Here is a 9588-nt window from a genome sequence, read left to right as displayed (position 1 = left end):
AGGGGACATCTATGGGGGCTTCTTATGCCCCCAATTTTGCAATTTTGTTTGTTGATGACTTTGAAAAACGGTTTATTTTTGAAAACATTAGTAACCCTTTCTTTGATAACGTCCGCCATTGGCGACGTTATATTGACAACGGTTTTTTCATTTGGACTAGGACCAAGGACTTGTTGGACATGTTTTTGATTTGGTTAAATTCGTGCTCTAATAACCTCAAATTCTCATCCAACTCAAGTAACCGCATGGTAGATTTCTTAGACCTTACTATCTTTGCTCATGAAGGGCGTCTTTCTACGAAACTGTTCACTAAGCCTACAGCACGTAATACCCTTTTAGAGTACTCAAGTAATCATCCCCGTGGACTGAGGGATTGTCTTCCCTTCGGCCAATTTTTAAGGATTCGTTGAAATTGTAATTTTAAAGAGGACTACTTTCGTGAAGCAGAGATTATTTCAAGGAAGATACAACAACGTGGTTATCGACGAAAATTGGTCAAACGCTCTAAGAAACGTGCATGGTATAATTCGTGACTTCCTTTTAACCCCTCGGATTAGAAAACCTATGACTCGTATCCCATGTGTGACAACGTTTGGGACACGGAGTAATAAACTGTCTGGTATCATTAAGAAACATTGGCCACTTGTTGTGGCCACTGGGATCACAAATGAGTTGCCACTGTTTTCCTTTAAACGTGGAAAAAATCTTCCTGACCATCTGGTACGAGCAGCTTTTCCCCACGATGAGAGCCCTACTTTGTCATCAATGTGGGGTCTCAATAAAACTCTAGGACATTACAAATGTGGCGGCTGCCTCATGTGTGTGTCCAGTCTGAATACAAAACAATTTGTACATGGTAACATCAAACATGACCTACGAGACTTCTCTAATTGCAACACGGCGAATGTCGTGTATGCAATTTGGTGTCCGTGTGATCTGATCTATATTGGTCAGACGACACAGAAAATTAAGACACGACTGGGCCAACACAAGAGTCACATACGTTGCCAGACCGAAAATGCACCCTTAGTGGCACATTATCAACAGTTTAATCATGGTCCAGGTGATACGCGCTGGCAGGTCTTTGAGGTACTCAAAATTCCAGAACGAGGTGGGAGCATCTCAAATATCTTGAATAAAACTGAGTGTTGGTGGATGCTACGCTGCAACAGTATTAATCAGGGTCTCAATTCTATGGAAGAGTGTCATTCTATAGTAACCAGTTGAGCTAGATACCTGTCAATTGTCCCTGTGCATTATGGCTCAGCTGATTTTCTATGTAAACAATGTATACCGAACGAATGTGTTATGTACCATCTGACACTATTCTAACGCTTCCAATTGTATGAATTGCAAGATACGTTTTATGATATTGACATCTCAATGTGTTCTAGTACATGATTTATAGGACAGGTTTGCCTTTTTTTATTTATATTGTTATATTCACAGTCATTATGAGTTTGTATTGCGCATTTGTATTGTGTATCTCTTTGTAACTAGACTTATTTAAAGGAAAACACTTTCCGGTTAAATTCTTCTAGTTTTAATATTCGTGATGGGTCAACTTTTTCTTCTTGCACACATTTCTTTGTATGAATGTGCGAATGATATATGGATGTGCACTGTATGTGGGAGTGACTATTTATTTGTTCTCTCTTTGTTTTTGTTTTTATTAACAATTTTCAGTAACAGCTCCTCGAGCACCCATTACATAATCTTGGGTTGCGATACATCAAGTGTTCACTCGTGTGACATGTGTACCAATCCAAGCAGAGAGTGCTGTTTAGTCTAAGACGTTGTCCATATATAATTACATTACTTCTTATTTGGCTGTGTTGGCAATCTATGCTGTGACGAAGCCTTATGATTCTCCTGTTTTTATAATACCGTTGGTAAGTTGGATATATTGAATATATTTTTTCTACATGTCCACACTTTGAATCTTTAAAAATATCTATGATATACATTTTTTGCCTTTGGGAAGTATCATACATAACGTCTTTATCCTTCTTTTGCCATTGACCATCATATTGGTGGTACACTGAGTAAATCAGAACTTCTTACTCCACTCCAAAATGGCGGCGGGAAACACGCTGCGTTAACCACATTACACTGCCGGCCGAGTACGCTAGATGCGTGGGGCCGCTGTCTATTTCTAATTGCACGCCGCTACCCTTTGGTTAGTGCTGCGTTGGGAGCACCGCCACTGTGAGGGTTCGCTCAAGCTGAGGTAAGCATCTTTTGCTTCAATATTTTTTACAATTCTGTACAGAACGGGCGGAATTGTGATACCCTGATTCCGTTTTTGTGACAAATTGACCTTTGCATGACGGGGACGTTTTGGCAAATACCGTCTTCATTTCGACACGTCCTCTGTTTAGATATCTAATTACCGGAGACTGTCTTGATAGATATGCATGCCACGTGCAATTTTTACTTAGGGCATTTCCTTGAACATGGGATGTATATGTCTTATTTTAACGCGGTTTCTTATCACTTGTAAATCTTTGGGGATATGGCGATTTTGTGAGATTGAGCACGCTATGTCCTCTGGTGTGTGTTTGAAATGGCAGGGGATTAGGTTATTTATTTCCCTCCCCTTGCCTTTCAGCAAATTCAATTTGACATGTTGGTGAGCATAATTAAAAGACGCCACCGCTGAAGTTATTTTACTGAGGATTCTTGGAGGCAGTATTGAGACGCCGACCTACTAATCTTTGTTTCTCTTACGGAACTTGCTGAGTAAGTTGTTCGGTGTAACTATCTTTATACACTCTTAATTTGTCCCTGTTATAGTTTGTGGACATGGCCATTAAATATGTATATCTCATTTACAGAGTCTGGTCATTTGTCCAAGGGCCATTACAATATTTTGATTGGCTGAATCTAAACTAAGGTGATTTTCATTTGTCTTCTTTTTATCTTTTTGGGTTGCTGTTATCACGATTGGTGTGGTGTTAGCTTCCTTATTTCTTTACTTGATTGCTTATTGGGTGGTTCTTTCTTTTCTTCTAGTCTTTTCCTCTGAAGAAGCCTACTTCTGAAATATGTAATTGATAGATATTTATATTTTTATTGTACACAGTAACATCTATTCGCTCAAGACACTTTCTGTCCTGATGATGACCGCACAGTAACCTAGCGGTTGAAACGCCGTCAACGCCTTGTGGCCACAATTTGAGAAGGACACATTATTTTGTTTCTGTTGTTCCTTGTAGATACCATGTTTATTTGTTAGCCACGTGTTTGGCATGTAAATTGTGTGTTTTTTGTTTTGCCAACATTTTTCTTGAGCGTTTATGTTCCTTTGATGATTTAAAAAAAAAAAAAAGAAATACATGCATAACAAATTCTGACTGCTTTTGTAAATTTGTATATGTGTTTTTAGGCTTCTTCTTTTCTTTCCTTTTCTCTCCCCTTTTTTTGTAATTTATTTATGTTATAATTGTTCACCTGAACCGTTTGTTTGTTGTTATAACTAGTTGTCCCTGGTTCAGGGGTGTTGGATAGCCCTTGTGGTTTGTCAATAGCTTGAGTCCAGTGGCACAGGGATCCCGGGACCCACATCTGTGCATACCTGGCACACTTAGAGCGAGAAAGCAAAAGACACACAGATGATGGATGGGATGCAGAGCAAATCAAACATTCTGCCCCAGTCAATAGATCTGGGTTAAATCTATCATTCTTTTGCTCACCATGCCACCCCAGTTTAGACCCAGCCATATGCAAATCAGTCTTGACCCTGTGCCTCATGGGAACAGTCCAGATCGAACTGCCGAGCGAGGTCTCTCTGGCCCAAAAACAAGCACCCTGGAACCGGTTTCGGGGTTTCAGCCCTCATCAGCCAGGCTAGCTTGAATCCAGTGGCACAGTAAGCCCGGGACCCATGTCTGGACATACCCGGCACACTTAGGGTGAGAAAGCAAAAGGCACACAGATGATGGATAGAATGCAGAGCAAATCAAACATTCTCCCCCAGTCAATATATCTGGGTCAAATCCATTGTTCTTTTGCTCACCATGCCACCCCAGTTTAGACCCAGCCATATGCAAATCAGTCTTGACCCTGTGCCTCATGGGAACAGTCCAGACTGAACTGCCAAGCCAGTTCCTCCCTGGAACGGAAACAAGCACCCTCGCCTGGCAGTTTCGGCTGGACTGTTCCCATTGAGCGCAGGGTCAAGACTCATTTGCAAATGACTGGGTTGAAACTGGAATGGCACTGGGAGTTAAAAAAAACAAAAACAATTGATTTAGGCCCAGATCTCTGTACGGGGGTGAATGTATGATATTGTTCTGCATTCTGTCCATCAATTGTTCTTTTTGCATTTTTCACCCCGAGTGGGACGAGTATGCCCACACGTGGGTCCCATGCTCTCCATGCCACTGGAGTCAAGCTATCCTGGCTGATGAGGGCTGAAAGCCTGAAACCGGTCCTAGGATGCTTGTTTCCAGTCCAGGGAGGACCTGGCCTGGCAGTTCGGGCTGGACTGTTCCCATTGGGAGCAGGGTCAAGACTGATTTGCAAATGGCTATGTCCAAACTGGAATGGTATGGTGAGCAAAAAAAACGATGGATTTAGGCCCAGATCTCTGTATTGGGGTGAATGTATGACACTGTTCTGCATTCCGTCCATCAACTGTTCTTTTTGCATTTGTCTTCCCTTGATTGGACAGGGTTAGTACTTAGGTACCCTCCAGATTGGCTACTGATGTACCCTGTTAAGCCCCTAGTATATGGTACCAAGGTGCCCAGGGCATAGGTACACCAGGGGTCTCCCATGGGCTGAAGCATGTATTATGCCACGCATGAGAGACCACTCAAATTGTGACTACAGGCCTGCCATTGCAGCCTGTGTAAGCTAGTGCTAGCACCACTTATGACAGATATAGGTTTCCCTATATCTAAGGTCACTATACTTAACACCTATAAGTCACCCCTAAGGCAGGCCTTTCAATCCTGAAGGCAGGGTGATGGGTCCTAAGAGTGAGGGTGCCCCTGCCTGAGGGAGGCACCCCTACAACCATCGGAGTCCATTCTCCCTGGTTGTAAGTGCATCAGCCATTTTGACATATAGAGGGGCCATGCGTCATTACGTGATGACCATCTCTAAACTGGCTGTAAAAACCCTGGTTTGGTATCCAACATGTTGGAATCATACCCCCACACCGTAAACAGTGTGGAAGGTATGATTCCATGCATTGTAAAGCTCCCCGGTGAGGCCCTCAGAGCTCTCGGTACCAGACTTCCAGAACTGGACAGCATGCTAGGGCAGCCGCCGACCAGAGACACGATTCTGCCCTCCTGTTGCTGAGCCAAGCTTGAGCAGGGGAAGGAAGAACAATAGGTGTCCTGTCACAGAGAGGTGTGACCCCCTCCCATACCGGATTTAGTGTATTGAGACAGGGTGGGGGCGCTTGCCAGCATCACTGAGACTGCCTAAAGGGCCTATTTGGTGCTCTCCTTGTATACTCCAATTCAAACCAGTTCAGGGAGCCATTGGCTCCTGCTCTGGCGTGAAACAGGACAAAGGACATGGGAGCATCCTCCCCACTGTCCAGCCCCTCCTCTGGGAGGGACCCCTAAATCGTCCCAACTCTTTCGTAAGGGTACTTAAAGGCTTACCTGTGGGTGGATCCCTAGATTCGTCATGGGACAAGATTCAGAACACACCATTTCAACTTTGACTGTCTGGACACTCTGGTCTTCGCTGGACTACGCTTTGGTAACCGAGACTGCAAAGGGGGAAGATTCCTGCTGCTACTGGTCGTCATTCTGCAGGTCTTCTGCAAATGTCTATGCCCATGCTCCATACAGGTTCTTCAAGCATGTGGACGTCCAAGACACCCGCGGAATCTCCCTTGGAGTGAAGCCGTTACTCCCCTGCATCTGCAGGCACTGCAATGCAGCTGGCCGGTCTGCTTATCCTGGGCTCTCACGGACTCCGGAAACCTCAGCAACACAAGTGGTGTTTCTGCAACTCCCTCGAGGCCAGCAATGTCTTTATACCGAGTTTGAGGCTAGTATCCGTCGTCTGAACCGCTGGAACAGAACGCTGTGCACTGCATTGACTTGCATTTGCCAAGGCTTTTTGGCTCTCTCCTCCAGAGATCTTCGGATTACAAGAAATTCCAACCTCAAGTAACTACTGCAGCCAAGATCTTCGCCCTCACCACCTCCTCTGCACCGTGGGCCTTCTTCATTGGTGAGCTGTTCAAGGTCCTCTTGCGACTCCTGTGCCTTCGTCCAGTGGGTCCTCTTGGGGGGGGGTTTGGCTTGCCATGGGCTTCCCAGCTTGTTTGTCACCTCCTCCGACTTACCTGCTTGTGGTGAGTCACTTGGAACTTGGTGGTCCCAATACTGCACCTTTTTCTTTGACTGCGTTGTTTGCCGTTGCCAAGACTTGTTGGTGCCCCTGCCGGACACTGACCCCCTGGCTCTTGACATCCGACGTGGGACAGCTCGTGAGCGGTTGCTGGTCTTCAACAGCGTCACCTGGTCCACACAGCTGCAACTTCAGGGGCACTGTCAACTCCCCTGCATCTACTGACATCTTTGGGCATACGTCTTTCGTGCCTCCTGGTCACTCCTGAGTGGCAAAGACTCTGTCCCCTCTGCTTGCAGGTTCTTCTCACCTTCAATCCACCTTTGGGCTCCACAGAACTCCTTTGTCTTCTTCTCCAGCTGCATCTTTCCTGAAGTCCTCCATTGTGGTCTATGGCGGTTTCCGACATCACTTTACACCTATTCACACGGCTTCCCTGGTGTAGGTATCCTGGTTCCTGCGGTATCCAAAGGTAGGGTGATTCTTCAACCTTCCACCTTCCACAGGGTTTCTTCAGGGTCCCCTGGGAATGGTTATTTTTCTTTAAAACTGCAACAGTCACACTCTCCCCAACACCACACTCCCCCCCCAAGACTTCTACGTCTTCTGGGTCCATTCTTGACTTGAATCATGGTTCGCATTCCACTCCCCTTGGGGACCACTGTGTATTTGTGCTACTTCCAAGTTCTATTTCCTAAATATTGTGTGTATTGAGTTTGTATCTCGGGGTAGGAGACAAAACAATGTGTTAGTAATAAAATACCTATATTTATACCTACACTGTGTGATTCTTTTTCACTTAACCTATACAGTAAGATTAAGTACTTGTAAACCAAGCTGCTTTACACTCCTTCTGGACCAAGCCTGAAGGCTCCTCTCCACAGCTACCACTTAGAGATCTTTCTAAGGTTGTCTAAGACCACTAAAATGAATGAATGAATGAATGAATACACACTTATATAGCACATGGCTACCCAAGGGCATCCCAGCGCTTAATGTGGCGCCTCAGTCAGCAAGCACAACTTAAGAGAAAAGGAAGGTTTTCAGCTGTTTCCTGAAACTAAAGTGGTTAGGTTCCAGGTGAATATGCTCAGGAATTCGGTTCCATAGCTTGGCTGCATTGTATGAGAACCGCCGACCTCCTGTTCGAACCCACTTAAACATAGGCACTATGAGTAAGCGTTTATGATTGGATCTCAGCATCCTATTAGGGTGATAAAGTTGAACCATAGACTGGATCAATGGGGAGCCTTTTGCAGAGATGGCTTTGTGAACAATGCACATCGCCTTAAAGCTAATTCTGGCCTGAATGGGAAGCCAGTGCAGACTGGTAAGGGCTGGTTTGGCTAAACTGTGTTTAGAGATGTTCATTAATGGGCGGGAAGTACAGTTCTGAACAATTTGTAATCTGTTGGTAGTTCCCTGGGGTGCACCGAGGTACACTGCGTTTGCATAGTCCAGTCGCGAGAGTATCAGCGCCTGGACTAACACCCATCTAGTATCAAAAGGAAGAAGAGAAAGGATCTTCCTTATCATCCTGCTAAGTCCATAACAACTAGCTGCAACTTTATGAGCCTGTTCTTTTAGATCTAACTTACAATCAAGCCATATTCCCAAACTCTTAATCTTAGTTTTTGGTACAGGTGGAGGGCCCAGACAGCTGGCCCATGATGTATTAATAGTGGCAGGGACAGTATGCCCAAGAAGCATAAGTTCTGTTTTGGCTCAGTTTAGTTTCAGAAATGACTTATCCATCCATTCGGAGATCTTCCCCAAGCATGATGTGAGACCAGGCTCAGATTTGTCCCTCTGACTAAGGAAAACCACTAATTGCATGTCGTCGGCGTAAGTGATGATCTCGATCCCCCAAGGATACACCAATTCAGCTAAAGAACTCATGTAAATGTAAACATGATGGGACTTAGTGATGATCCTTGGGAAACTCCACACTGCAAAGGGATATGCTCTGATGCAACTTAGCCTTCATAGACGCAGAAGGAGCGATTTTCAAGGAAGGACTGGAGCCAGTTCAACGCAACTCCTGCCACACCCACCTCCTTAAGTCTTTGAACCATAAGTTGATGGTTGACAGTGTCAAAGGCTGCGCTAAGATCTAACAATATCAGAGCAGCGCAGTCTCTGTCAACCATGATTTTCCTGGTCTCTTCTATCACAACAATACGGGCAGTCTCAGTGCCCTGTTGCAATCTAAAGCCTGTCTGAGAGGAATGCAGCCACTTATTGCCTTTCAAAAATGTTGACAGGACCAAATTGACATATTTTTCAGATAACTTGCTGATTCCAGGTAGCAAGTAAATGGGCCGCGAGTTTGCCCAATCCTCCGGGTCAAGATTTGTATTTTTTAAGAGTGCCTTGAACCTAGCCTGTTTCCAAAGAGGGGGCACCACTCCGCTAAGGAGGGAGGAATTTATCACATCCCGTATGACTGGAGAAACTATTTCGGGGATTAGATTTAGAATATACGGGGGGACAGGGTCTGTGGGAGAACCCAATTTCAGTTGTCTGAGGAGTTCCTGCGTGGATGATAAAGAAAGAGGAAGAAACTCTTCCAACAGGGTTAGCTGTTTCGAGATAACCCCGTCATTAATGGGGTTAGGATGTGAAAAATTCTTATAGATCTTTTGGACTTTGGCTGAGAAATATTCTGCAATTTCATCACACCGCTGCTGGGAGATATCGGGGGCAGAGATAGGGCTGGGAAGTTTGAGAAGAAATGTTGTGATTTTAAAAATTTCTCGAGGGAGTTGGATGAGATTATTATGGTAATAGTTCGATTGAGAAGCCTTTATTTCTTTTTTGTAAAATGTAATTGCCGCTCTGTTTTTGTTTTTTCTATTTGCAGAATAATCTGTTCTCCATTTCCTTTCAAATAAAATCACTATACGGGTTGTCTGAATTAGTTCAGGGTGCTAAACTTACATAAGTGAGCACCATATACTAAGCCAGCCTCTCACAGCTATGTTACAAAATATCTAAATGTTAAAATTGTTGCAGTAATAGATTGAGCTATTCATTCAAGCAATCTAGTGCATCTTAAATAAAAAGAGAACCAACAAATATACTCTCACCAGAAATCTTCCATGTCTAGGAGGAACATAATGGGCAGCCGCAAATTCTAAACACTTCTGCTAAAAAATCTTTATCTACAAATTACACCATCAATTTGAAATACGTTTGACTTTAATAAGGTGTAGGTAAAGCAATTTTCTAATTATAAAAAATTACAAAAGTTTACTTACTACA

This window comes from Lissotriton helveticus, chromosome 11, assembly GCF_964261635.1.
Source record: "Lissotriton helveticus chromosome 11, aLisHel1.1, whole genome shotgun sequence".
NCBI classification, from domain to species: domain Eukaryota; kingdom Metazoa; phylum Chordata; class Amphibia; order Caudata; family Salamandridae; genus Lissotriton; species Lissotriton helveticus.
This window is presented reverse-complemented; position numbering follows the sequence as displayed.